This window comes from Callithrix jacchus, chromosome 18 (genome assembly GCF_049354715.1).
Source record: "Callithrix jacchus isolate 240 chromosome 18, calJac240_pri, whole genome shotgun sequence".
Classification (NCBI taxonomy): domain Eukaryota; kingdom Metazoa; phylum Chordata; class Mammalia; order Primates; family Cebidae; genus Callithrix; species Callithrix jacchus.
The window spans coordinates 37,878,975-37,905,807 of NC_133519.1; the positions used below are offsets into that span (position 1 = coordinate 37,878,975).

General features: G+C 40.8%; 1 long non-coding RNA gene across 3 annotated transcripts in view; it reads left to right on the plus strand.

Moving 5' to 3' along the window:
• The first annotated feature begins 18,786 nt into the window (after positions 1 to 18,786).
• The window catches only part of LOC144580161 (uncharacterized), a 135,466-nt gene continuing 127,419 nt past the window's right edge, over positions 18,787 to 26,833 (plus strand). For 2 of the 3 annotated variants that reach the window (XR_013529215.1, XR_013529217.1), the window contains exon 1: positions 18,787 to 18,894. This is a non-coding gene — a long non-coding RNA (uncharacterized LOC144580161). Of the gene's footprint in view, positions 18,910 to 26,833 lie in introns of all 3 variants that reach the window. The other variant, XR_013529216.1, reaches the window with a different exon arrangement.

Here is a 26,833-nt window from a genome sequence, read left to right on the forward strand (position 1 = left end):
TGCTCGGGCCAGTACAACAGATGTGTCTTATTTCCGTTACATCAAACTTTCACAGTTTCATCCAAAGATTGTTTTCCGTGTCCTCCCTTCCACTCTCTTTTCTTCGTGATTGCTGTTTGTTTTTCTTTTGGTTCCACAGGTCTTTTTATGACAGTTACAGATATCCCCCCTTCATGTTAGTAAGAATTGCAGTTAGCACCACTTGCGTGGCAAAGGACCAAATCATCCTTGGCCTGAGCTGAGAAATATGTCCTCCCAAACTACTGATTTATGCCTCAAATTTTTCAAATATTTTCTAATAGTGCTTTCCATCAATAGCTACTTTATATGTATCAAGTATTCATTGCTTTCTAATAACCCAGACTGCTTTTCCTTAGCTTTGCTGTTAACATTTATTTATTTATTTTTTGACCATATGTCCATTCAGTAAGTCAGTCATTTTTGAGCCATCGTGATTTTCATTCTTTTTCTGATTTATTAGCAGACTACTCTCTCTCTAGTATGCCTTTCTTCCTTAATATATCTGTGAAAGACTCTTTGACCCCAGCTGTCCTGAGTGTTTTACTGTGCTTGCTGGCCAAGGCTTTTGCGATGGGTGCAGTTTTATGAATCTCAAGATGGGCTTTGCTTTTAAAAGCTGCCCTTTTGGTTCATTTAAATAAAATGTCTCCAGCTGTGTTTATACCCCAGAACCATTTGTAACCATCTCCACCACTTTGGCCCCAAACATTTTATATTCACAGTCCCTTAGATTGCAGCCACAATAGCTCGTGTTTTTGTGCTTTGTTGTGAATCTGTAAAAGCACTATCTTCAAGAATTATCGGTCACCACAACCATTTCTGGGTTTGCCCTTGGAGTCTGAGCCCTGAGACCAAAACACTTGCCTTACAAGTAGCATCTCAGCCCAGACACCCAGACAGGGTCTCCCACCACCAATTTTCAGAAGCTTCTGATATCCAGTGAGTAGCTCACTTAGTTTACACGGGACGGGGAGGCTGGCATTACCAGAGGCCCTTATTACCAGTGGAAGTCCTTCTGGCTAATTATAGGGCAAGAGATTTATCCCACATGAGCTAAAAAGAAAAGATAACTTTGCTGATTTTTAAAAATTATATTTTCACTCTGGCAATGGCACAAAATAACAAAACCCCTTCAGAGATAAATTGCTAACCCCTTATTTTATCTTTTCTCCATAATCTTGTGGTATCTCCCATTTTGTTTTTTTATTCTGATGCCATTTGAGTATTGCTTCAATTTCACAAGCAGGTAAAGAACACTCATTTGAATACCCTCCTTTCCCATACAACATTGGTCCCATACAAACAATTTGTATGGCACTGCTGTGGCTGGGTTGGATTTTACTTTGTAGTAAGAAATGTTGCCAGTTCTGGTAATTATTCTCTCACTGTGATAGAGCATTAACATATTATTACAGATAGCACTATACTATAGGTTATCAAATATCAATAAGGAACATTAGTCAGACTTAGTCAAGGAGACAGAGAGAATTGAGTATGTACTTTAGTGCCCAGTAATACAGGGTTTCCTACCCTGGGTAGCCCAAACTAGAAAATAATAATAATAATAATAAGTCGATTCTAAGCCAAGTCCTTAAGAGGAACTGGAAAATCAAGCTGAGAAGACAAAAAACACTAACAACAAGTTCAGAAAGAGAAAAGAGTTTACTTCGGAAATTGAGTCAAAAATAAACCAAGCAAAATGAGGGTAAAGGAGGTGTTAATGGATCATAAAGAATGGGATCGCCCTTAGGGCAATAAGTGGAATCACGTGTGTGATACTAAAAACAGTAACATTAAAAAAATCGTATAAAGTGTTATGATTACTGAATTCTAGGAAGAATGGCTTACAAATGCCTTGTTTCAAGTACAGTCTACCCTCCTTACCAGTGGGGTCTGCATGTGCGGTTTCAACATCAAGCTGCCGGTCAAAAATACTGAAAATAATAATTGCATCTGTACTGAACATGTACAGTCTTTATTATTCCCTAAACAGTACTGTATGACAAATGTTTACTTAACATTCTCATTATATTATTCTATGTAATGTGGAGATTATTTAAAGTATATCAGAGGATGAACATATATTAAATGCAAATGCTACATCATTTTATATCAGAGATTTGAGCATCTATGGATTTTGGTATTTGTGGAAGGTCCTGAAACCAATTCCCTACAAATATCAAGGGATGACAGGAGTTTGGACATTGAGATGCTTCAATTAGTTTTACAGAAACCTACAAGTAGCCATTGCTCTGGGTGATAGTTTATCTGGGGGCTGACATTATTTAAATTACTATTTTTTATTAAAATATTTCCTGAAATACATAGTAGCCTTTTTGGTTAGGTGTTCTAATTTCTTGTAAAAGTAACAGAGCATGTGCTACCTGTGTAGCAGATTTTAGAGGCAGATGTGCCTCCCTAGCAGTTATTGATTATATTAGGCAATGTTTAACTTTTCCATGACAAGGTCAGAAGAATAGCATAATTGTGTTTGAATTTTGTCATTCATCCATAATTACATGTTGATTTTGCAAAGTTTCCCTTAACCGTAACTATGATTTCATGCCCATTTGTGTTTTAAGAGCATGATCATTAGTGCCTGCAGTTCTGAAATGACTCAGTGTTTGCTGTAGCATGCAGTGTCTTCTCTTTCCTTCATTAATAGATCTTGGTGTTCTCAGCTAAATTGGAGAGAATCCAGCAAGTCTATTCATAGTTAACAGATAAAAAATAAATAAGTTGGTGGGGTGGCTGGCTCACGCCTATAATCCCAACACTTTGGGAGGCTGAGGCGGCTGGATCACTTGAGTTCAGAAGTCTGAGACCAACCTGGCCAACATGGTGAAACCCTGTCTCTACTAAAAAGTACAAAAATTAGCTGGGTGCAGTGGTGCATGCATGTAGTTCCAGCTATTCAGGAGGCAGAGGCAGGAGAATCACTTGAACCCTGGAGGTAGAGGTTGCAGTGAGCTGAGATTGTGCCACTGCACTCCAGCTTGAGCAACAGAGCTAAACTCTTTCTCAAAATAAATAAATAAGTTATTATCTTTTGTACTCTAGTTAGAAAGTTCCAATTGAAGTTAACAGTGAGTTGCTTATATTTTAGAGCTCATGGGAATTTCAGAAACAAAAATGTAATATTTAAGAATATTAATTATAATTTAAATGCAAGTGATATACTTAGTGAAATGTGATATTGTGGGTTGAATCCCGGAAAAAGAAAAGCACATTAATGAAGGAACCAGTGAAATGAACAAAGTCTATAATTTAGATACTAACAATGTGTCCATGTTCATTTCCTAGTTTGAGATGTTAACGGAAGGGGGAATTGAGTAAAGTGTATCTAGAAACTCTTCAAAAAATCTTTAAAAGTTTTCTGTAAATCTAAAATTATTCAAAAACAAAAAGTTTATTTAAAAAGTCAGGCAGTCAGTGCAAACCAGGGGATAAAGTGTGATGCCCGCCATCACTGTGTTGTATCCTTCTTTGGCAGTGTTCTCCTCCTGTGTTTAAATGCTCGAGTTTGTTTCTCTCGTTTTCCAAAGGCAGAAATTAGTGATCAAAAAGGTAGACAGTTCTGTGTGTATCAATAACATACACATTGGAGATACTTCTATTAAAACAAAGATAAAACAAAACGAAAGCAACAACAGACTGGAAAAGGAAATGTTAGCTTCCCTTCCTCCTTTCTATTTAAACCAAGTTCTCTAAAACTACAAAGACTTTGGCTCTTGAGTGGGGTGAGGATTCATACAAACAGTCTGTCAGGATCTCCTTGGCACTTGACCTGGAACACTCTGCAAGTTTTTCTCTACGTGGCAGCTGCAGATGCTATTTGGGCACTAGGCTGTACACCCAGTTCTCTGGACAGCTGCAGGTCACTTGGTAAGAACAAGCCTCAGTAGAATTCTGATTTGATCCCCGCCTAAAGACTTGAATAATGGTGGCTGCTCAATAAGTATTGTTGAATGAATAAATTAGATTAAGCAGTGAGTTGGTAATGGTAGCAGACACCTGGTCTGCAGATGCTCCTTTCCTGACCCAGGCCTAATTTCTCAAGCAGCGTCTAATGCCCTCAGTGCTACAACCTACTGTTGGTATGTACTAGGAGCTAAATTTGTTTTGCCCTTGAACTGCCCATGGCAAGTTTTGTTGGAGGGAATAATGATACTCTGGAATTAGAATGGATTTTTTTGTAATTTTTCAACAAGCTTTATGCTTGTCTTCAATTGGAGAAGGCCAGTTGACTGTTGGAAGTTTGATTTGGCATGAACAACAGAGATCTATGCATACGTGCATGTGATGAAGGGTAGTGACAACCTACATCACTCCAGGAGGAAATTCTTTTGGAACTTACAACTGTGAAACCGTGTGTGGGCCTGTCCTCTGACATCTTTGCAGTTAAAAAAGCTACTGAAACAATTTATAATCATTTCTGGCACTGCCATTAGTTCCTAAACAGCTTGTATTTTGAAGTTACTTTTCTTTTAAATGACCAACGGCAGAATCTCTGATTCTTTATGCAAGGACAAAGAGAAAAGAATCAAATGACTCAGTATATAGAATGAATTTCAGATTCCCAGTTGAAGCAATCACAGTTGCCCATTTGCTAAGTATCCACACTTTTCCTCTTGGCCTTTGTAGGTGATAGTTATTGCTATATTATGTTTACTAACAAGAAAAAGGGGTTTCAAAGTTTTGCCATTCATTGTGGGTCTATTACCTAACCCACAAATGAAGAAGGGTATCTACTGCTTAGAAAGATTTCAAAGGTATAGAACTCCCCTCTCCAATGATCTAATTCCATGATTAGAAACTCATTCCTTTTGGCCTAAAGCGTTCTAATCTGTTAAAATGCAGTTGCCTCTGAGAGAAGTAGCACATTAAACTTTAGAAGCCATTGGTGTGGATCAGTTTAACAGGTCTTTCCTGGAGCGTTTGGGGAGAAGAGAAAAATATCTGGACAAAGAAAAGGCAAGGAAGTAGACTCTCCTAAATGCGTTTTACGTGTTTTCACGTCTAATCTTTACATGATCTTGGCTTCCATTGTCACATGGGGAAATAAAAACTCATCAACGTTAGGCAGATTGCTGAAGAACATCCAACTGGTAACCGAAGAATCTGGAGTTTCAATTTGGTGCAGTTGACTTCTAAACCCACGTTCTTCCTGTTAGCGGAAGTTTAGAACAGACGTGCAAGTCAGGGTAGGGAATGAAGAGTTGCACTAAGAACACAATGGGGAGGGGCAGGTAGAACAATGGGGAGGGACAGGTAGAATAATGGGGAGGGGCAGGTAGAATAATGGGGAGGGGTAGGTAGAATAATGGGGAGGGACAGGTAGAATAATGGGGAGGGGCAGGTAGGACAATGGGGAGGGGCAGGTAGAACAATGGGGAGGGGCAGGTAGAATAATGGGGAGGGGCAGGAAGAACAATGGGGAGGGACAGGTAGAATAATGGGGAGGGGCAGGTAGAATAATGGGGAGGGACAGGTAGAATAATGGGGAGGGGCAGGTAGAATAATGGGGAGGGGCAGGTAGAACAATGGGGAGGGGCAGGTAGAATAATGGGGAGGGGCAGGTAGAATAATGGGGTGGGGCAGGTAGAATAATGGGGAGGGGCAGGTAGAATAATGGGGTGGGGCAGGTAGAATAATGGGGAGGGACAGGTAGAATAATGGGGAGGGGCAGGTAGAACAATGGGGAGGGACAGGTAGAATAATGGGGAGGGACAGGTAGAATAATGGGGAGGGGCAGGTAGAATAATGGGGTGGGGCAGGTAGAATAATGGGGAGGGACAGGTAGAATAATGGGGAGGGGCAGGTAGAATAATGGGGAGGGGCAGGTAGAATAATGGGGTGGGGCAGGTAGAATAATGGGGAGGGACAGGTAGAATAATGGGGAGGGGCAGGTAGAATAATGGGGTGGGGCAGGTAGAATAATGGGGAGGGACAGGTAGAATAATGGGGAGGGGCAGGTAGAATAATGGGGAGGGGCAGGTAGAATAATGGGGTGGGGCAGGTAGAATAATGGGGAGGGACAGGTAGAATAATGGGGAGGGGCAGGTAGAATAATGGGGAGGGGCAGGTAGAATAATGGGGTGGGGCAGGTAGAATAATGGGGAGGGGCAGGTAGAATAATGGGGAGGGACAGGTAGAATAATGGGGAGGGGCAGGTAGAATAATGGGGTGGGGCAGGTAGAATAATGGGGAGGGACAGGTAGAATAATGGGGAGGGGCAGGTAGAATAATGGGGAGGGGCAGGTAGAATAATGGGGTGGGGCAGGTAGAGTAATGGGGAGGGGCAGGTAGAATAATAGGGAGGGACAGGTAGAATAATGGGGAGGGGCAGGTAGAATAATGGGGAGGGGCAGGTAGAATAATGGGGAGGGGCAGGTAGAATAATAGGGAGGGGCAGGTAGAATAATGGGGAGGGGCAGGTAGAATAATGGGGAGGGGCAGGTAGAATAATGGGGAGGGGCAGGTAGAATAATGGGGTGGGGCAGGTAGAATAATGGGGAGGGGCAGGTAGAATAATGGGGAGGGGCAGGTAGAATAATGGGGAGGGGCAGGTAGAATAATGGGGAGGGGCAGGTAGAATAATGGGGAGGGGCAGGTAGAATAATGGGGTGGGCAGGTAGAATAATGGGGAGGGGCAGGTAGAATAATGGGGAGGGGCAGGTAGAATAATGGGGAGGGGCAGGTAGAATAATGGGGAGGGGCAGGTAGAATAATGGGGAGGGGCAGGTAGAATAATGGGGAGGGGCAGGTAGAATAATGGGGAGGGGCAGGTAGAATAATGGGGAGGGGCAGGTAGAAAAAAAGGAGTGGTCATTTGTAAACTGGTTGCTGAATCCCAGAACACGAGGTTTAATTTAACAAAATCTTTTCTTTATGTTTTAAGGATTTCGTCAAACCTGTATGAAGGCAGATTAATGTAGTGGTTTAGTTCAGGGGCTCTGCTGTCAGAGCAGGATCTAGATTTCCACACATTCTTTGCTTACTAAATGTGGGGCTTGGAAACCGTATGTTTTTTTCTTTACAATTCTTTACAATTAATATCTGTAAAGTACAAATATTAATTGAAATGTCTTCATAGAATTATTGTGATGGTTAAATAAAACAATGCATGTAAAATGCTTAATATTTTGATTAGGACAGAATAAAATGCCCAATCAATGTTTGCTGTTATTATTTCCACAGGGAAAGACAAGGGGGTGGAATCCTATAAGATAGATCCTTCTAACCTTTCTCAGAGAAGGCGCAGCCCCAGTCTCTTGACTTTGTGACAATGAGACTTGATTTATAGTGATATTTGAAACTTCCTTTGGGCTGTGTGTGTGTGTGTGTGTGTGTGTGTGTGTGTTTTCCTTTCCATATGGGGCTCCTCATCATCTCATTACAATTCTGGCACCTTCCTGTCTGAATATGGAGCAGAAAATACTTTAAGTGCAATTTTCTCTGAGACTAGAGAGAAAGAGGGAGACAGGAAGAGAAGAGGTGTTTGAATCCGCTAAGGATCTGGAAGCAGGTTTATGTTAACTCATATCTTTTCTTTAAGGATGGTCAAATATTTCTAATTGCCCTTTGCCTTTCTATACTTGTGTGTCTGTTGGGGTTATGGAATGGGAAGTCAGTAAATGAGGAACAGTAAACAGGAAGTTTTCCAAAAGATACTAGGATTATTAATTCCAGTGTGAAAAACTGAAGGTAAATAGCATAAGGAAGGGGGACTCTTCCCTGCCATTCAGAAAACTCATCTAGCTACAGTGGAGCAAACGAATCCAGTCAGAAATATTATTCTTCTGAAAGTTGCAGTTTTATGTAGATGGATATAAGGGAGAAGGAATAGGATCAGGCTGTGGACTTGAATATTGCCACAAAAAAAATGGATTGGGTTGGGGGTGGTCAGGAAGAGGAGGGAAGGGGAAAGGGGGTTGAAATACAAAACAAAACAAAGCTGAAACACCCAGGAGAGTCCCAACCTCTTAGCTGTAATAAGTCAGCTTTTGTTAGCTTGGCTTTTGAGTATTAAGCACTCAGTTCATCTCCATTGATTTGTAATGAGGCTGGGAGGCTCACAAAGCCTTAATCAAGGCAGGATCCCTTTAAAATGAACTCTTCTGCGAAGAGAGCTGGCAGATAGCATCTGTGGAGGAGCGGTGTTGGGGAGAGCTCACTCTCTCCATTGTGAGGCTTACACTGGGCAAGAGAATGGGGTAGGGGCTTCATTAGTCTGATAACAGACAGGCCAACTTTTCATTAGAGGGATGCACAAATCCACTTTACTTGGCTTTCCTTCTTTACATTATAAAAGCATTATCAGGCCCAAGCTTATTATTCCATACAAACACCAGGCTTGGAGGTGGGGAGGCGCAGTGTGTGCTGAGCCATCCATCCTGGAGTGGGATTGAGGACCTCTGCTAACTTTGCAAAGCAAAAACACTGAATTAACCACAGGCAAAGCTTTCCTTCTCCATGAAATTAAGATCCACAAGATAATCTCCTATTTTCTTTTTCTACTGTCAAACAAAAGAAAGCAGTAAACTTTGGACCTTTTGCAATAAGGGGCAATTTCTTCTAAAGTTTATGCATCAGGATTCTGGGTTATAGAGAAATTCTACTGCTGATGCCTCCCATGGTATCTGCTCTACTAAAATGATTTTAAGTAAATTAAATAACTCAGACTGCTGTTGTTATTTTTTTCTTGCATCCTGTCTCATTGTGACATCATGAATGATATTTATAAGATTTTATAGGCTGGGCGCGGTGGCTCAAGCCTGTAATCCCAGCACTTTGGGAGGCCGAGGCAGGTGGATCACGAGGTCAAGAGATCGAGACCATTCTGGTCAACATGTTGAAACCCCGTCTCTACTAAAAATACAAAAAATTAGCTGGGCGTGGTGGCGCGTGCCTGTAATCCCAGCTACTCAGGAGGCTGAGGCAGGAGAATTGCCTGAACCCAGGAGGCGGAGGTTGCGGTGAGCCGAGATCGCGCCATTGCACTCCAGCCTGGGTAACAAGAGCGAAACTCCGTCTCAAAATAAAATAAAATACTTAAACTACCTTCATACCTGCAAAAATAAAAGTACTTTTTTATTTGTTTTTAAAAGTTCTGTGGAAACTTTCGAAGATACCTGATTCAGCCATGGAAAATACAAATCTTGGCTGTATTCTTGCTCCAGATTAAACAAATAACTTCCGGTCTAAACCAAGAGTTATAGCTACATGAGGAAAAAAAAAAATAGGTTGGACCTGGAGGAAGCTGGCATCAACACAGAGAGTCAGGGATTCATTGCATTCCCTGCCACACCTGAGGCCAAAGCCTGACTTGGCCTGGGACTTCCTGATCTCATTGTCCGTTTATCTATATCCTTTCGACCAATCACTCAGTATTGATGAAGTCTGCCCAAAATGGCAAGGCCCTGGACGTGCTTTTGTGGGTTTTAGTTTTGCCACAGAACTGGGCATGAGCATTTTCAACCTGACATGTTGGAAGCAATGCTCTTTATCTGGTGCCCGAGGACCTGACCTATGTGGACTGGAGCTTAGCACAGCGTCCTGTGCTGGAGTCTCGTAATCAACTCCTGTTGGCATCAGTCCCAATATTGATGATCATGATGAATCTAGCGAAGCAACTTGATCCATTCCTCTCTTTCCTTCCGTAAATTTAATTTCTGACTCAAAGATGACAGAGGCTGAGGAACCAAAATCTGAACTGTTTCTACAGAGATAAGGTGATTGGCGGAGATAAGGTGATTCAGCACCTTGGGGTACAAGTATCCAATGGGCAACTCTGACTTAAGGTGTGTCCCTGGAGTAGACCCTGTGATCAGTCAGGTCCAGAATTAGCAAACGTGAGGGACTCTCCTGATTGACATGACAACAAAGGAAATAGACATTATGCTTTTCTTCAGGAGGATCTGAGTTCACTAGGCAAAGGCCTAATTTTACTTCTAAGAGTGCATAATTTGGGGCACTGCCAGGTATATATAAATAATAGCATGGCTGATGAAAGAATTCAACTATTTTTCTAGCTTGTGTAAATATCTGTGAAAGCCTATTAGTTTCTGCTCTCTGAGTCTTTACTGAGACAAGGTTTGCCAATGTTTATATCCAAAGAAGGGGATAAAACCCTGATCATTTCTTTAACTTTTTCATAGCTGGGATTGCCATACATTCTTATTATAAATACAGAGATGTTATTCAAGCCTAAACCTGTCCTGAATCAGTGGGAATTTAGGGAGTTTGTTTCATCTGCTTGAGACCACACCATGGCACAAGTCTACTTGAGATAATCTATTTGATCTGAATGCTAATTTTTTTCTTTCATTCAATTAAGAGTTAAATTCTTTCTCTTTTATATATATAACCAGCACTAAAAGGCCCGAGTTACTTTGTTCCTTTTAGTGATAAATCTAACTGGGTCTCAGTCCTGAAAACAACCTCTGGTTTGGCACTTATCCCAAGAGAGATGGAGTGTGGTGTGGAGGTCAAGCAAAGGGTGATAAATTGAGGAATTATGGATCACACCTTCAGCTCTGTTAATTTAATTGCTTTTATTATCATCGTGAAGGGAGACAAATCCAGCAGTGGTCAAGCACTTAACCAAATAAAGCAAGAACTGAGGGCATGAGAAACAGGAAAACACAAGCTCTACTGTGGGATTTTCTGAGGTCAAATGATGTGTAAGTCCAGGTTTTTCAAACATAAGCAGTGGAATAAGTAAAAGTATTGTAGTCATGGAGAGATCAAGCCTCTCAAACAGCACAGATTCTAATGCAGGGTGTGAATGGGTAACAACAAGGGGGAGCTGCTTGGGTGAAGGGGCAGCTGTGTGGGTGAATGGGTGATCTCAAAGACTGCTTTGGATTCCAGTGTGGGGTTGGCAAAGCAGGAAAAGGGCCCGCGGGACAGTACAGAATTGGCTGAGAAGTTTGATGGTTCTGCAAGGGCCTCCCTGTTTGGACAGTGAAGCTCAGGGAACATGGACACTGGCCATGGTGGAATTGCATGGTAAAATCGCATCAAGGGGTGCAAGGAGGAAAGGTTCTGACTCCTCAAGAATCTTCACACCATGTCTTGTTCCCTAATGCTGTGAACTCTGGTGAAAAGACGAGAAAATAGAGAAGAGGACAACACAATAAACTAATTATGTCGTTAAACAAAATTCAGTTTTAAACAAAAATAAATGTATATAAATTGGTAAATTTTAATTTTCCACCACCAGCAGAAAGTTATATATCTGTACACCTGAACCTTGTGACTGTAAGAATTCCTATAAATGTTAAGAAAGAAAGAACAATAGTAAAGTATGAATGGAAAAGAATTATCAGGAAGAGCAGGGTTTCTTGGGACTTTGTTGAGAGCTTTTCAGTTAATTGGTAGAAACAGAAGGTAGGTTGAGGAATGAATGGGAAATGAGAACCTGATAAGAGTGACTGCAGCTGATCCAAGATCAGAGATGGAAAGAAAAGAAATGAGGCTGGAAAAGAAATACAACAGGCCTTGGGGTCGAGCAGTGAATAGGGGTGACTGGAACATGGTACGGTTTGAATGTGGCCCCACCAAAATTCAAGTGTTGCCAACAGGACAGTATTAAGAGGTGAAGCTGTTGGGGGGTGATTAGACTATGAGGGCTCCTCCCTTGTGAATGAGTAGTTATTAAAAAAGATGCAGTGTTAATCTGCTTGCCCTTCCACCATTTCGGGACACAGTGTTCCTCTCTTTGGAGGATACAGCAACAAGGTGCCATACTGGAAACAAGGAGCATCCCTCACCAGGCAGTGAACCTGCCAGGGTCTTAATCCTGCATTTCTCAGCCTCCAGAGCTCTGAGAAAAGAAACTTCTGTTCTTTATAAAGTACCCAGTCTCAGGTATTTTGTTATAGTAGTACAAATGGACTAGGACAGAATGCTTGTAGGTCAAAGACAAATCCAACAAAGAAATAAAAGAAGCCACAGGAAAGATAGAATGTATCTTGAAAGAGGAGGGAAGTAGAGGATAAAGTGATAGGTGGATTGGTTATTTTAAATAGGACGAGATCTGCTTTATCGCCTCAGACAGGAAGAAAATAGGTAAAATGATTATACTACAGTTTATGTAAAGGGCAGTGAGAAATTGAGAGAGATAGTGATTGGTCACATTTCCAGCATGGAAAACCTGCAGTATCTCAACTAGACACTGCTGCATGATTAACTCGCTCCTTCTAGTGAATACTTGCAACTGTCCTCTCACTTCTAGCATCTGAGATTGTTACATTTTTTAAAAAGTCACCAAAACCTCTCTTAGGAATGTTTCACCCTCTGTATGAATCTCCTTTCTCTTTCTTGTTCTCCGTTGCCCTTCTGTAGATCCGTGCCTGGTCTCCCCTGCTCTTCATTCAGTCTTTAGATTGGTTGCCTGCCATGTTTCTAACTGGGAAATTTCCTGATATGTGACCTGCAATATTACTCCACTGTTATTACAATAAAGCTAGTATATAAGATACACCATCCTGCATGCATTAAGTTTCCAGCATACCCACCCTGAGAATCAGGTATCGGAGAGGTAGAGGCAGAAGATAAACCTTCTTTAGTTGATTTTAAAAAACATATTGTATGATCTTCTTTTCCTTTATCTTCCTTTCTTGGATTCCTTTCATTTTAGCAGAATGAAAGTTCCTACTACCAATTGCTGATCACCTTGGAACCCTGTTGGGCATAGAAAACCTTTAGAAAATCATTTTTTTATTTAAAATAAGGAATCTGAGGTTGAATCTATGGCACTGTTTTTCCCTTGGCACTCAGGAGATGTGGCTGCTTACTCCTCTTCTTCTGGCAGGTTCTCCAAATAAAGAGAACTGAATCAATACAAAGAGAGCCGTACCAATAGTTTGACAATGGTTCTTCAAAATGGTGATGGAGAAATGGCTTCTTTTTGATAGCATTGAAACTTTGGATTTGGATAACTTTTAATTTCATGGCAAGAGAAAAAGCTTGGTTTGTATCACAGCTTAACATCTAGGAGAGACTCACAGGATGTTTGTTGGCTGTGCATAGAAGAAAAACGTGGATACCTGGGGAAACGGTTTTCTCACCTAAACAGTTCAGGGCTTCAGTAATAAAACTGAGATCTTAATAATTACTTTATTAATTTATGCGTGAAACCTCTTGGTATCGGAACTTTTGTAAAAATCTAATACATTTAATAGGAAAGATTGTCCTTTTTAATAATGAGAAGAAAATAATGTTTATTTAGCTGTTCCATAGATAGAATTTTGGAGTGAAACCGAACTAACTTGCAGCTCAGCAAGTCACCAGCTGGGTGACGGTAAGTTACTCAGTCTCCACGAGCTTCACTTTCTTCGGTCGCCAAATGAAAATGATCATATTTAAGTTTGTCACTTCTGTCTCAGAAGGGGCTATGATCAGGATCCTGAATTCCTAAATCTTGTTTGATCGTCAATAGGATATAAACTGTTAAATTTATTCCAGTCTAATTATATTATTTATGGCTGATTGGTGCTTTGCCTCAAATCCATGTATGAATAGGCCGAAATTCTGTTACCCGGCTCCCCTGATATCCAGTTTGTTCCGTGCCTCCTCTCCCTGTGCTCCATCCTGGGCTCCATCCAAGAGTGAGGGCAGTTCTAATTAGGAGGCTCCTCTGTACCTGCCTCACCAAGTCTATAGTAGGAGAATGAAAAGAGAAAAATGAATAGGAAGTGTTTCCACCAACTCGATTCCACTGGTAATCCCTTGTTCCTTCAACTATGATTTCTTTTTTTTTTTTTTGAGATGGAGTTTTGCTGTTGTTACCCAGGCTGGAGTGCAATGGCACAATCTTGGCTCATCGCAACCTCCGCCTTCTGGGTTCAAGCAATTCTCCTGCCTCAGCCTCCTGAGTAGCTGGGACTACAGGTGTGCACCACCATGCCCAGCTAATTTTTGTATTTTTAGTATAGACGGGGTTTCACCTCGTTGACCAGGATGGTCTCAATCTCTTGGCCTCGTGATCCACCCGCCTTGGCCTCCCAAAGTGCTGGGAGTATAGGTGTGAGCCACTGCGCCCGGCCCAACTATGATTTCTTTATCTCATATTCCAGCTCCTGTGCCTATTTAATGGGAGATGTGTAACATAAGAAACTGGAACTCAGTAGGCACTTAATCAATAGTGGCAATTTTTGTGTCATTGCAATTAATATTCAATAATTTGGTCATTATTAATGGGAGCTACAATAAATAGGGCTTTCCTGAAAAAAAAGCTCAACATCCCAGACCACAGGTATATCTCTTAACATAGAAGGAGCTTTGAAGTCCCACCTGGCTTTGGTTAAACTGTCATTGATCTTCTAAACAATATGAATGAAGGATCTGCGTGTTACTAGAACTAAACAGTTTAAGAGGACTCTGTGCTAAGCAGCCTCCCTCTCCCTTGGATACATATAGAAAGGAGGGTCTTGGGAGGAGCCTCGAGGCTGAATATCTCTTAGTTTGTGTACAGTTTTCACCCCAGATTGATACTGACCTGGATCTATAGGCCACTGTTTCTTCTCTGAGGTTAACATTTAGCAGGAAGTGGAAAATAGAGGGGTGGACAGTACGGTAATTTGTGCCAGAGTCAGAGCTCCAAGTTCTAGTCAATTAGCAGGTCACTACCAAGTCTGTAGTGTATGCCATTTGCTGGTGCAATGCACCTGACTCAGAAGAAACATTCACCTTCCTGGAGACAGGATATGTGGTTGACAGCATTCTCACTGACCTTCCACTGTCATTTACTTAAGGTCCATGGGGGTACCCTCCCCTAACATTGGGACAGAGAGCTTTGAACTTGCAGTACATCCTGTGAGCAACAAGTACCAGTTGCTGCCAGGGAAACCCAGCAGGATTCAATGCCGCTGCCGAGGACATTCATTCCAAGCTGGCTGGCTCCATCCCAGCCCAAGCATTGATCAGCTAAGGAACCTGAGCCTGCTATCGCAAAGGACAGAGAAGTCGGGGCTGGTGCAGACAGCCGTTGTGCCAGGGGGCTGCACTGAGGTCCCTAGCTGGGAAAGGGGCCAGGAGGATGATACTTGGAATTTAAGTTCGTCGATCAGGCATCCCGTAATAAACCAACCTGTGAGTGAAGCCAGACAGCTTCCAAGTCCTTTCACTGAATAATGTAATAAATACATCACTGCACCACGAAATGGCCTCTAGGTGGCTTTAGAATGCTTAATTATTGATTAATCTTTATTAATGAATGAATTTAAACACTACTCCTGCTAAACAGGAATCTGAAAACCAGTGTTCCCTGAGAGTAGAGAGTAATTCCACGGTAGGAAAACTGCCCTGGGCACGGACCACCACCTAGGAGTGGTCAGCCACACTTTGCTCCTGAAATATTACCACTGGGGTTGATGGTGCCTATGGGTACCACTGCAGTTCCAAGATTGGATGGAAAGTAAGGTAATTGATAAAATAATAGCAAAGGAGGAAGGAGAGAGATAAGTTGAAAGCATGGAAAATGATGTGGAAAACACACATGCCATTCAACTTTTGCCAGGAATTGAGATTTTGCCGAAAATGACAGGGAAAATAGGTATGCAGTTCAACTTTTGCTAGGAATGAAGGTTTTGCCGAATGAAAAATTATCCTGCCTTTCAGGGGTTCACAGTTTAATATGAGAAAGGGAAAATTTCAATGTATTCTGTAATACATGTATGAACAAAATTGCCTGGAAAATTCTGAAAATACAAGAGTAGGGTAAGAGAGCACTGAAGCAATGATTTAAATCTAGCAGGTACATCATGAAGTTCAAAGAGGCTTTGAGATACAATGATAGTAATAGTAAACAATAATAAACGTCTTCCTTCAGTGAAGGTAGAGAAATAGGTAAATTACCCATCCTTTTTTCCAGGGCTGTGCAGGTAGCCCAGAGTTTCCTCAAAGACAAGCACAGCAGGTAAATGCTGGCTTTATCACTTACTGTCTGTCGGGCTTCATGCAAGCTGCTTCACCTTTAGGGACTTTTGTTTTCTTGTCTGTTTATCGAAGATAATGATACCCCCTTTATGGGGTGGTTAGTAAAAATTAGAGATGACTGTGAGGAAAGTTCAGAGAGTCCTGACACATAGAGTCATTTGTAAGTAGTCTAAGAGTCATTTATAAATAGTAGTAATTAGTGATCATTCTATTTGGCAGTGTAAAAAGTAATCCTTTCATTATGTGACATCATGCTCAGAAACTTTGATATTTATTGATGAGCATGGTAAAGAAACTATTAACCAGGAAAACAAAGGAATTTTCACCTTTAGAGAAACACAAACTCACAGCTTGCTCAAGAGCAGGGATCCTGTCCCCAGCTGGTATGGGCTTGAATTCAACCACTGCCATTTTCTAGCTGTGTGACCTCGGGCAAATTACTTAACTTTTCTGGCCTTACTTTTCTTATCCATTGGATGTGGAATAATGATAACACCTACTTCAGTGTTTTCATGAGAATTAAGTATTTTATAGTCATAAAGCACTTAGCACAGTGCCTGGGATTTAAGTTAAAATAATTATTTATAATATTGTTATTAGAAGGAATCACAACTAAGTCCCATCAAGGAAAAATATTCTACTGCCTGATTAAAAAACAATCTCCTGTGCTCCCACTACCCCTACCTTTTCCTTACTCTGAACCACTCCCCACCACACATGCAAACCCTTTGTCATATTGGGTTGACCTTGAGAGCATCTAGAGGGACTTTTCTTTTTGTTTTGTTTTGTTTCGTTTTGTTTTCTGAGACGAAGTTTCGCTCTTGTTACCCAGGCTGGAGTGCAATAGCACGATCTCAGCTCACCACAACCTCCGCCTCCTGGGTTCAAGCAATTCTCCTGCCTCAGCCTCCTGAATAGCTGGGATTACAGGTGTGCGCCACCATGCCCAGCTAATTTTTGTATTTTTGGTAGAGACGGGGTTTCACCATGTTGACCAGGATGGTCTCGATGTCTTGACCTTGTGATCCACCCTCCTCGGCCTCCCAAAGTGCTGGGATTATAGGCCTGAGCCACTGCTCCCAGCCTAGAGGGACTTTTCTTATCCTCCAAGCTGCAGTAGTGTAGGAGGACTCTAATCTGAGAATCTCAGCAGGACTTAACATCTTTGTGCATTTTTTTCATTTTGAAAGCCTAAGTACAATGAACCATTCTAGGACATGTTGTCAAAAGGCTTATGTTCTTCTTGGTAGAAATCAAGGAATTAATAAGTTGGCTTTCCTATCCCTAAGAAGTATACAGTTTGGAAGGAGACATAATGCCTCTATAAGTAACTCAAATATAAGACTTACTGTCTTAAAAGCTAGAAAACCAGTATAAACAAAGAGCAGAGGGAACTTGAAGGAGAGAGAGAGAATTCACATCTGGGTTGGATACGGTGATCTTTCAAGGAGGAAGTGGCATCTGAATGATGTTTGAAGGATAAGTAGAATTTCAATAAAGCAAGAGGGTGAGCAAGGTTATTCTAAACTGAAGAAACTGCGTATGTAAGCATAAAAGCATAAAAATATGGAGAATATTCTAGAACCTACATAATTCGTTAACAGTGATTTTTATAAGTATGCATGTTGTTGAATTTTATAATTTCCTTGCTTGTTTAAATTTGAGTTACAAATTCAGTTCCTGGGACACACACAGAATTCCATATTAGAAATGGCCCTTTTCAGTTCACAGGAAGTAAGGAGGAGATAGTGACATCTTTCCCCTTCATACCTTCATATTGTTTACTATGGAAAGCCACTTTTGTAGAAGACAATGTAGGCTAGAGTCTGGGGCTGGACCTTGAAAAAGCTCTAAGAAATGCTGAGAAAGAATTTCCTTAGTATGTCACCTAGGTTCATTTTTATTAATCTAGAATGTGTATGATTCAAATAGAGAAATAAAGAGATAAAAGAGAAGGACAGAGGGAGAGAGAAGGAGGAAGGAAGAGGAGGAAGGAAAGAAGGAAGGGAAGAGAAGAAAGGAAGGGAGGGAGGGAAACGGAGGGAGGGAGGAAGAGAGGAAGAAAACAAAACAAAGCCAAAAGATAAAAAGAAACAAAAAAAAACACATCCCAGTCCCATGAAATGTTTCCTCTGACTCCATGGCAAAGCTGGAAAAGCAGCCAATGACAACAATTTGTTGAGGGGCAGGCAGAATGAGCCAGGACAGTACTATTTTCTAGGTCTTAGGTGAGCTCCCCAACAGAAGACAAATCACCAAAATGTAGTGGCTCCCATTTCCCCCACCTCCCCGCCTTGCGTACCATTGAATGCCCAGGGGAGAAGAAATAAATAGCCAGGTAGAGTTCAAACCAGAAAAAAAAATGGAAGCCAGATTCTCGGAGGGAAAAACAATCAGAAACACAGCAAGCAGTGATAGAAACCCGGAAAGCAGAAATGCTAAAGCAAGTGAGTGAGGCTTTTGCAAAAGGAAATTAGATATGAGCTGCCAGGTGATATAGCAGCTGAAAGGTCAGTGCTATTTTGGGCTGAATATGAAGAGGCTTCAGGCATCTTAGGACAAAAAAAAATGTACAAACTAGAGAGGGTTCAGAGGAAGGCAACAGCATTGATTAAAGAAAGGCAGTTGACTTTGTGGTGAAAGATTAAAGGCATGAGATAGGCAGGAGCAGCAAGGGAAGTTGGTGCCAATTGTGTATTAATAGCACTTTGCGGTGACAAAGCACTCAACACTGTGTTTATTTCTTATCTCTCACGTGAGTGTTCTCTCCTTGTAATGTATTCATTCATCCAATAGTCAGTTATTGACCATATGCTTTGTGCCATTTATTGTGCTGGTGAGCCACGGTTAAATAAGCTGCAGCCTCCGTCCTTGAAAAGCTCGCTGGCTAAGAGAGACAGTGACAAGCGGGAAGTGAAATGCCATGGGGTAAGGACTCAACAGGTAACATGAATTCAAGTGAAGGGATTATTGTCATGTTGCAATAGGGAAGGGAAGGCTTAAAGCAAGGTAATCTTTTAGTTGAATTTTGCGGAATGAATAGGTTTTCACAGAGTAGAATGGGTGGGGTGGAGGTGGGAAGAACATTCCAAGCAGAGGGAATAGCACTAAGGTGCATGGCCACAAAAGCTAAAACCTAGAGTGTGTAGACAGAGCAAGGAGGGGAGTTTTGAAAAGCAGGTTACAAAACGAACCAATCATTTGTTAGAGTATGTTGCAACATGATGATTGACATATGCCTTACCAACAAACGTCCTTGAAGGTCTGCAGGGAAGCTCTGTGCTAGGCGTTGCAGGAAATAGAAAGGTGGAAATAACAGTCTCGGGCCTCAAGGAGCTTATTAATCAATTAACAAACATTTGTTGAGGTCCTTCCATATTCCAGGTTCTAAGCTAGAAAGTAAGAGGATTCATCTTCAGTAAGAAAGGCTCTCAGAAAGTCTTCAACAGAGGTGATGCCAATGGATCAATTATAGAAATTATTAATTATTCAAAAATACAGTAGCAGTCCACAGATATTACAATGTACCAGAGGTAGGGAGGGAGGACATTATATGGTAACTTTCTGCTTAAAATATCTATTGTGATAAAATAAACTCCAAATCTTAGTTCCTTAAAAAAAGAATTTATTATTATGATAACTCATGGTCCTGTGGATTTACTGGGCTAAGCTGGGTGGTTCTTGTCTTGGGTCTCATGAAGTTACTGACAGATGGCAGCTGGAGCTGGAATCATCTACAGCCTTGACCAGGCTGGGTATCCATGATGGTTCCTTTACTCCTGTGTGGTGCTTCTGACGGGATGGCTGGCACAGCTATGGGCTACCTGGGCATCTGTCTTTCTCCATATGGTATCTTCACATGGCTACCTTGTACTTCCTCACAGCACGGTAGTCTCTCTCTCACAATCATCTGAGATAGGTGGTCTCAGACATCGCATATGGCATTCGGATTTCCTCAAAGCATGCGCTCCAAGAGTGAGTGTTTCTAGAGGCTGAGGAAGAATTCATAAGGCTTTTTATGAACTAATCTTGGACGCTTCTTCCACCACATTCTATAAGTCAAGATGTAAGTCACAAGGAAAACCTGTTTAAGGCCTGATCTTTCAGGAAGCATGGGTTACTAGAAGGCCGTCTTTGCAGACAAGCTACTATAGTTCCAAATGACAATAAAGATTGCAGAGGAGGAGGGGTCACTGTATAGAGGACTATTAGGGAGGCCACATCACTGAGGAGATGCAGCTTAAGTTGAGCGTTGGAAGAAATGTGAGTTCCACCTCAGGAGAGTGAAGAAAGAGTTCCTGGTGAAATGAACATATACTATCAAGAGGATCTTAGTTCAAATCATGCTTCTATCACTTAATAACCATGTACCTTTGGAGGCAATACCTCACAGGGTAGTTGAAAAGAATAGCAAAACATATATTAAAGCCTAGATTATAGCCAGAAAAGAATTAGAAAGGAATTATTATTATTAATCACAAAAGAGAACATTCCAAGCTGTGTAAAAATTAGACACTAGGTACATTGAGGACCCAATGAGTGACCTACAACATCATGTGTTCAGAATGGTTTAGAGAAAGGCATCTTGTTACAACAGGCTAGATCTCACAGCTTCTGCGTTTGTCACAAACTGTACTTCCTAAAGTGTGTATCTGAATAAGCATCTGGCCAGACACCATCATGGTATGATTAGAGAACAAAGAAAGACTGTCTTATCTCAAAATGTCATCTTCTCTAATTTGCCTAAGGGTCTTCTACTCCATCATTAGTAGTTCATTCCTCTTAGTTAAGGTATCTCGTCCCCTGGGGTCTTCTATCACAGTGAATTACTCTAGAAGAGGTAATACACTCAGATATCATCAATTACTAACAATGTATTATACGCTTGAGGTTACTTTTCAACCATAATAGTCGAGATATTCTAGGCTATGCAGTAGTAAAAACATTCCCACAATCTTCATTATTTTTTAACACAACAAAACTTACTCCCTCGTACAAATTCCCTTGCATATCTGGGCAGCTCTCCAGGGCAGCTGTCCTGCATGTGTTGGCTCAGTACTCCAGGCTGCTTTGATCTTACTTAATGGCACCTCCATATCAACACGTGTTCCCATGATCACCACTGTAGAAGAGGAGCTAGAAGAGTCACACACTGGCAATTAAATGTTCCTACCACAAAGTGACATGTATCCCTTCTATTCACATTTTATTGGCTAGAGCAAGTTCCTGGCCATGCCTAGCTTCAAGGAAACAGGAAAATGTAAGTCCCTCATGTGCCCAGAGGAACTGGATATCAGTTAAAAATAATATGCATAGTGCATTGACCGAAGATAAAATTTGGAAGAAAAAGAAATTAGACTGCAATTGAAAATATTTTTAATAGTGGAGTGGAGGGGAACAAATTAGGAGTTAGGTACAAATTAGGAGTCAGATCTAATGGGTCATCATCATGGGTTTCTGAATACATAGACACACAGAGTAGCACTCTGCTTCTAGTAGAGGAGGAGGTGTCAGAGATAGAAATTTCTCAAAAGAAAACCAACTCAGCACCAGCTCTGACTCTTACACTTTTAAGTATAAAGTCATTTGTCTTTAAACAGTGTTGTGATTCTCATCATCATCAGAAAACCAACAGTCTAAAAGTAATCTTTTGCCAATAATTAACAAATGGAGAGGTATTGGTGTAGGTATTTCTGCCCAAAGAGTAGGTAGAATGAAATGAAGAAGCAGAAACTGGGCCACAGTAGAAAATCCAAGCAAAGAGACAGGCCAGTAAAAATAGAAGGTTGTGTCTGGGCATCGAGAGATAAAGTCATGAGAAATTTAAAAAGCAAGGATAATGGAAGCTGCTCTCAACTGATTTCAGTTCAGGGCTCTGGAGTGAAAGAGGGCAGGCTGGTACTTTCTGAGAATGATGTCTTTGGAGAGGCAGCAGCAGGAAGAGGCTAGTGATCTAAATGGGAATCTACTAGGCTTCTAATAATAGAAATCCCCCAAATATCCCAAATAGGTCATCCCTCTTGTCCCAAGACTGCTGCCCAACTCAGCCTCTATGCACTTAGGCAGCACTAAGGGCTTCTTTCTGCAGCCCTGGCAAGATTCCTACGTGATTCATCTTTTAGCCCTAACTGACTGGGGTTATATTTAGTGACTAGCCAGCTACTTTTTCTGCTTTAATTTTTTTATTTTGAAAGTTTCGACTTACCAAAAAAAAAAAATGAAGAGCTGGTACAGAGAATTTGTATACATTCCCCGCCCCCACACACACCAGTTTTCTCTATTACCTCATCTTACATATCTTACATTAACATGATATGTTTGCCACAATGAATGGGCCAATATCGATACATTATTATTATTAACTAATAAATGGCAACTTTAAAGAAGCCAGTGCTAGGGTAAATACTGCATGATCTCACTCCTGTGTGGAATCTGAAAATGTCGATCTTATAGAAGTAGAGTAGAGTAGTGGTTACCAGAGGCTGGAGAGGGTGAGGAGTGGGGGGATGATTATTCAATGGGTAGGGAGTTATAGTTAGATAAGAGAAATATGCTCTGATGGTTTTTTGCACAGTAGGGTGACTATAATTAACAATAATTCATTGTATCTTTTGAAATAGCTGAGATTTTGAATGCTCTTCCCACAAATAAATGGTTAATGTTTGAAGTGATAGATATACTAATGAGCCTGATTTTGTATTATACAACACATATAGGTGTTATAAACATCGCACTGTACCCTGTATGTACAATTAAAAACAAAATACAAATTTTTAAAAACCTACTTCGGTATAGACTCTAAAGACTGATAATGATCATGGTATATATTTTTAAGTGCAGAAGAAGGGATTATGAAAGAATTAAACTTTACATATAAAGAACAGAACAGGGGTCCAAAGTGGCTCCCGCCGGAGGTCATGGTGCTTGCGAAGGCGAGGTCATCAGTTCAAGGCTAACCTGAACAACCTCATAAGCTCAAACTGATTGGCAAAAAAAAAAAAAAGAACAGAACATTTCAGCAAATTTGTCTATGATAGGCAAAGAAAAACAAGAGGAAAATTACATACAGAAAGAACCTCTAGGGTCACCATGAGTGTTACTTATGTACTAAACTTCAGAGTCGATGAGGCAGAATAAAACTAGCAGGACTATCAAGAGATTGAGTTCATGATATCTTTAAAAAGAAAGAAAGACAAAGAGATGAAAGAAAGATAAGAAAGAAAAAGAAAAGAAAGAAAGAAAAGAAAAAGAAGAAAGGAAAGAAAGAAAGAAACCTTAGTTACCAGAAAGGACTGTCCAGCTACCTGTGCCAACTCTTCTCAAATGCTGGTTTTCGAGACTTTCAGCCTATAATTTTTTTTTTCTTTTGAGATGGAGTTTCTCTGTTGTTACCCAGACTGGAGTGCAATGGCATGATCTTGGCTCACTGCAACCTCCGCCTTCTGGGTTCAAGCAATTCTCCTGCCTCAGCCTTCCGAGTAGCTGGGACTACAGGTGCGCACCACCATGCCCAGCTAATTTTTGTATTTTTAGTAGAGACGGGGTTTCACCTTGTTGACCAGGATGGTCTCGATCTCTTGACCTCGTGATCCACCCACCTCTGCTTCCCAAAGTGTTGGAATTATAGGTGAGAGCCACCGTGCCTGGCCAGCCTATAATTTCTAACACTTCCTGTAGAATTTGGCCTACAGTGCACTAACAATGAATTCAGTAGCTTATTCCCACAGGTGGGATTTGGAATAACCCATGTTGCTCCAGGCTGGGTATTTGATCGTCACAGGTAAATCTCTGGGTACTTGTGTATCTTCTAAGCTAAGGCTTTCTCCACTGATACCTAAGATGTTTGCATATCTTGAATCTTTCCATCATGATTTACTTGTTCAACCCTCCCCTGACAGCCCAGCTTGCTTGACTGATGATGTAATGGGTCTTCCAACATGTTTCACCAAAGAGCCAAACTTTGTCCTACCTGTAGCTGCTGCTTGGAGGTATTGTTTCAGGCCAGAGAGACCTCCTATAGGAGGTGAAATAGACAATTCTGTTGCTTTTCTGATGGAATATTACTATTTGCAAAATTACCTGCTGAAATTCTTACCTATTTGTTGGGTATCCACAACAGCTGTGATCAGACCTAAGATCACTATATCCATGTGGGCATTGTGATCCAAATTGCTGACTGCCTTCCTCTGTATATAAATCTGACCATTCCTAGAAAGTCTGACATCACAACACAAGTATACAGCACTATATGATTGACCCAAGCAGATCTAGAAACACAGGTCACCATAAATGGCTATGTAGGAGGATTGCTGGTAGTGTTCATAAGAGAGGCCCTGAGGGCACAAATACAGTCTAACAATTAGGGAAAGTCATTGATAAGGAGAGATTCTGGGGTGGTAGACAGGGTTTAGGAACAAGAGAAAAAGGAGACCTTCCAGAAAATGATTAGTTATCTGCGTCATTTCATAGGACCTCCATCGAAAGTTGCTGGTAGTGACTCAACAACTGCTCCAAGTATTCACATCATTGCTCTAAAGCATTAGAGTCACCTGTCCCTAAATTTCATCTCACTAGTTTTTGGCACAAAAACCATAAGATCACTCACTTTAAACATTTATCTTAAATTTTCAGTTTTTAGTTAGTCATGCTCAAGGCTTCTATTTCATTAGTAGAAAAATATGAGAGCCCTCCAGTGGCCAAAAATAAAACCTATAAATTTATATCATCTTTAAATAAAGCCTCTTTAGCCTTGTGGGAGGAAAAAAAAAGTTGTATCTGTATTTCAAAACCTGAAAGTTCAGTAACAGAGGAGGTGGACTTTGATTATCGCTCTACTGAGTCTCAAATAACTTGAATCATTCTTACCATTGCTAGGGAAAGGCACAACATTGGAAAAAGAATCAGAAGTAAAACATTATGACATGTAGGAAAAACCTTTTGGTGTATTTCCTTAAACCGACGTTTGTGTTGTAAAAATAAAGCAACAACAAAGAAGGGTTGACATTCATTATGGTCAAGTTAAAGAACTCATATAAAAAAGAACTCGGACTCTTCTCTTTGAAGATATAAATCTGTAGCCATGAGGAACTGCTCCTAAATCCTAAGAGGGATTTATATAGATATATGGCTGCACTGTTTTTTTCTTCCTCCCTCTGGCTTATCTGTGCTGTACACTTTCTCTTATCCATGCTAATGGAGGGGATCAGTAGTGCGGATAATTGAAAGGTTGTGTGCCAACAAACTGCTTTGTTGTTGCTGCCAAAAACTCCCTAGTGTTGCGTGGTTAATGAAAAGTCAGGCAATGGCAACCTTCTCATAGCATAGCAGCCTGGCATAATAATAATGGCTATTACTTATGGAGCCCTCACTTCATACCAGATGAAGTGCTTTACATCCAATTATCTCCTTACAGTCTCACCTACAACCTTATGAAATGGGTATATTTCCCCCTCTTTTATGGGTGAGGAAACTGAGGCTCAGAAAGACAAGTAATTTCCAAGGACCACTCTACTCATTTAAGTGATAAAACTGTTTTCCGATCCAAGTTTTTTCTATTAGCGCAAAATTCGTACATGCAATCGTTTTGCTATGCCACCTCCAAATCCTAGGGTGCATCAACCCATGCTTGGGGAAAATTTTCTTTAAATACGGGATTTGGAAACATTTTCAAAGCATTGGTCCAAATCTCTATAAAGAGATATTTTCAGGCTAGACTTAGTATTCAGAGGCTTTCTGGATTTGAGTTTTTCCTAAAAATTTTCAGTTAATTTCTGGATGAAGGAAAGGATAAAGATCCATATGCAACAGATACATTTTAATCTTGGCTTTCTAAGGTTCTCAGCAGATATGGGCTTAGAAACAGCTTCCTTCTTAATATCTTCTATATTTTAGCTTTAGAACCCCATTCAATCCTGATTCTTTTTTTTTTTTTTTTGAGACTGAGTTTCGCTCTTGTTACCCAGGCTGGAGTGCAATGGCGCGATCTCGGCTCACCGCAACTTCCGCCTCCTGGGTTCAGGCAATTCTCCTGCCTCAGCCTCCTGAGGAGCTGAGATTACAGGCACGCGCCACCATGCCCAGCTAATTTTTGTATTTTTAGTAGAGACGGGGTTTCACCATGTTGACCAGGATGGTCTCGATCTCTTGACCTCGTGATCCACCTGCCTTGGCCTCCCAAAGTGCTGGGATTACAGGCTTGAGCCACCGCGCCCGGCTCTCAATCCTGATTCTTTACAACTACTTTTCATTTATTTCATGGTGGCCTCTTCCTCTACTCATGCTGTTGGCATTGTCCTTTGCCTTCTTTTTGGCTTGAGATAACTTCAACCAGGACCCAGATGCTAATAGTTCTTCAGTCTCCACAGCTAGCTCTGATCTCACTCCATTGCCCTAGCTTCATACTTCCAACTGCCAGATAGTTATTTCCATGTAAATATCATATTGGCACCTCAAACTCACCAGTTTTGAGTATATTGCTTAGATTACTAGGAAAATTATAATATTACTTAACAAAAGACCTAGCATTTAATGACTATTTTAAGTGATATGTATTACTATTACCATTATTACCAAACAATGGATGATAAACGTATAAAGTTCAAACTTCTTAGCTAAGAATATAGTGACTGCTGTCTTACCCTAGCTTTTTATCAACCTTCATTTTTGTGCCCTCAATTATTTTCATTCTGGTGCCCCCTCCCATCTACCCTCAGATATTCTAAGTTCATTTATTAATTTGCCACACTTAAGTATAGACAACATTTTTATTCCATGTCTCTTGTTCTATGCCTATTTTAAAATTTTCTCTTTATTTTGTAAATTATTGCTCATAATATAAATTTATTTCAAATGCTTTCTTTTTGCCAGG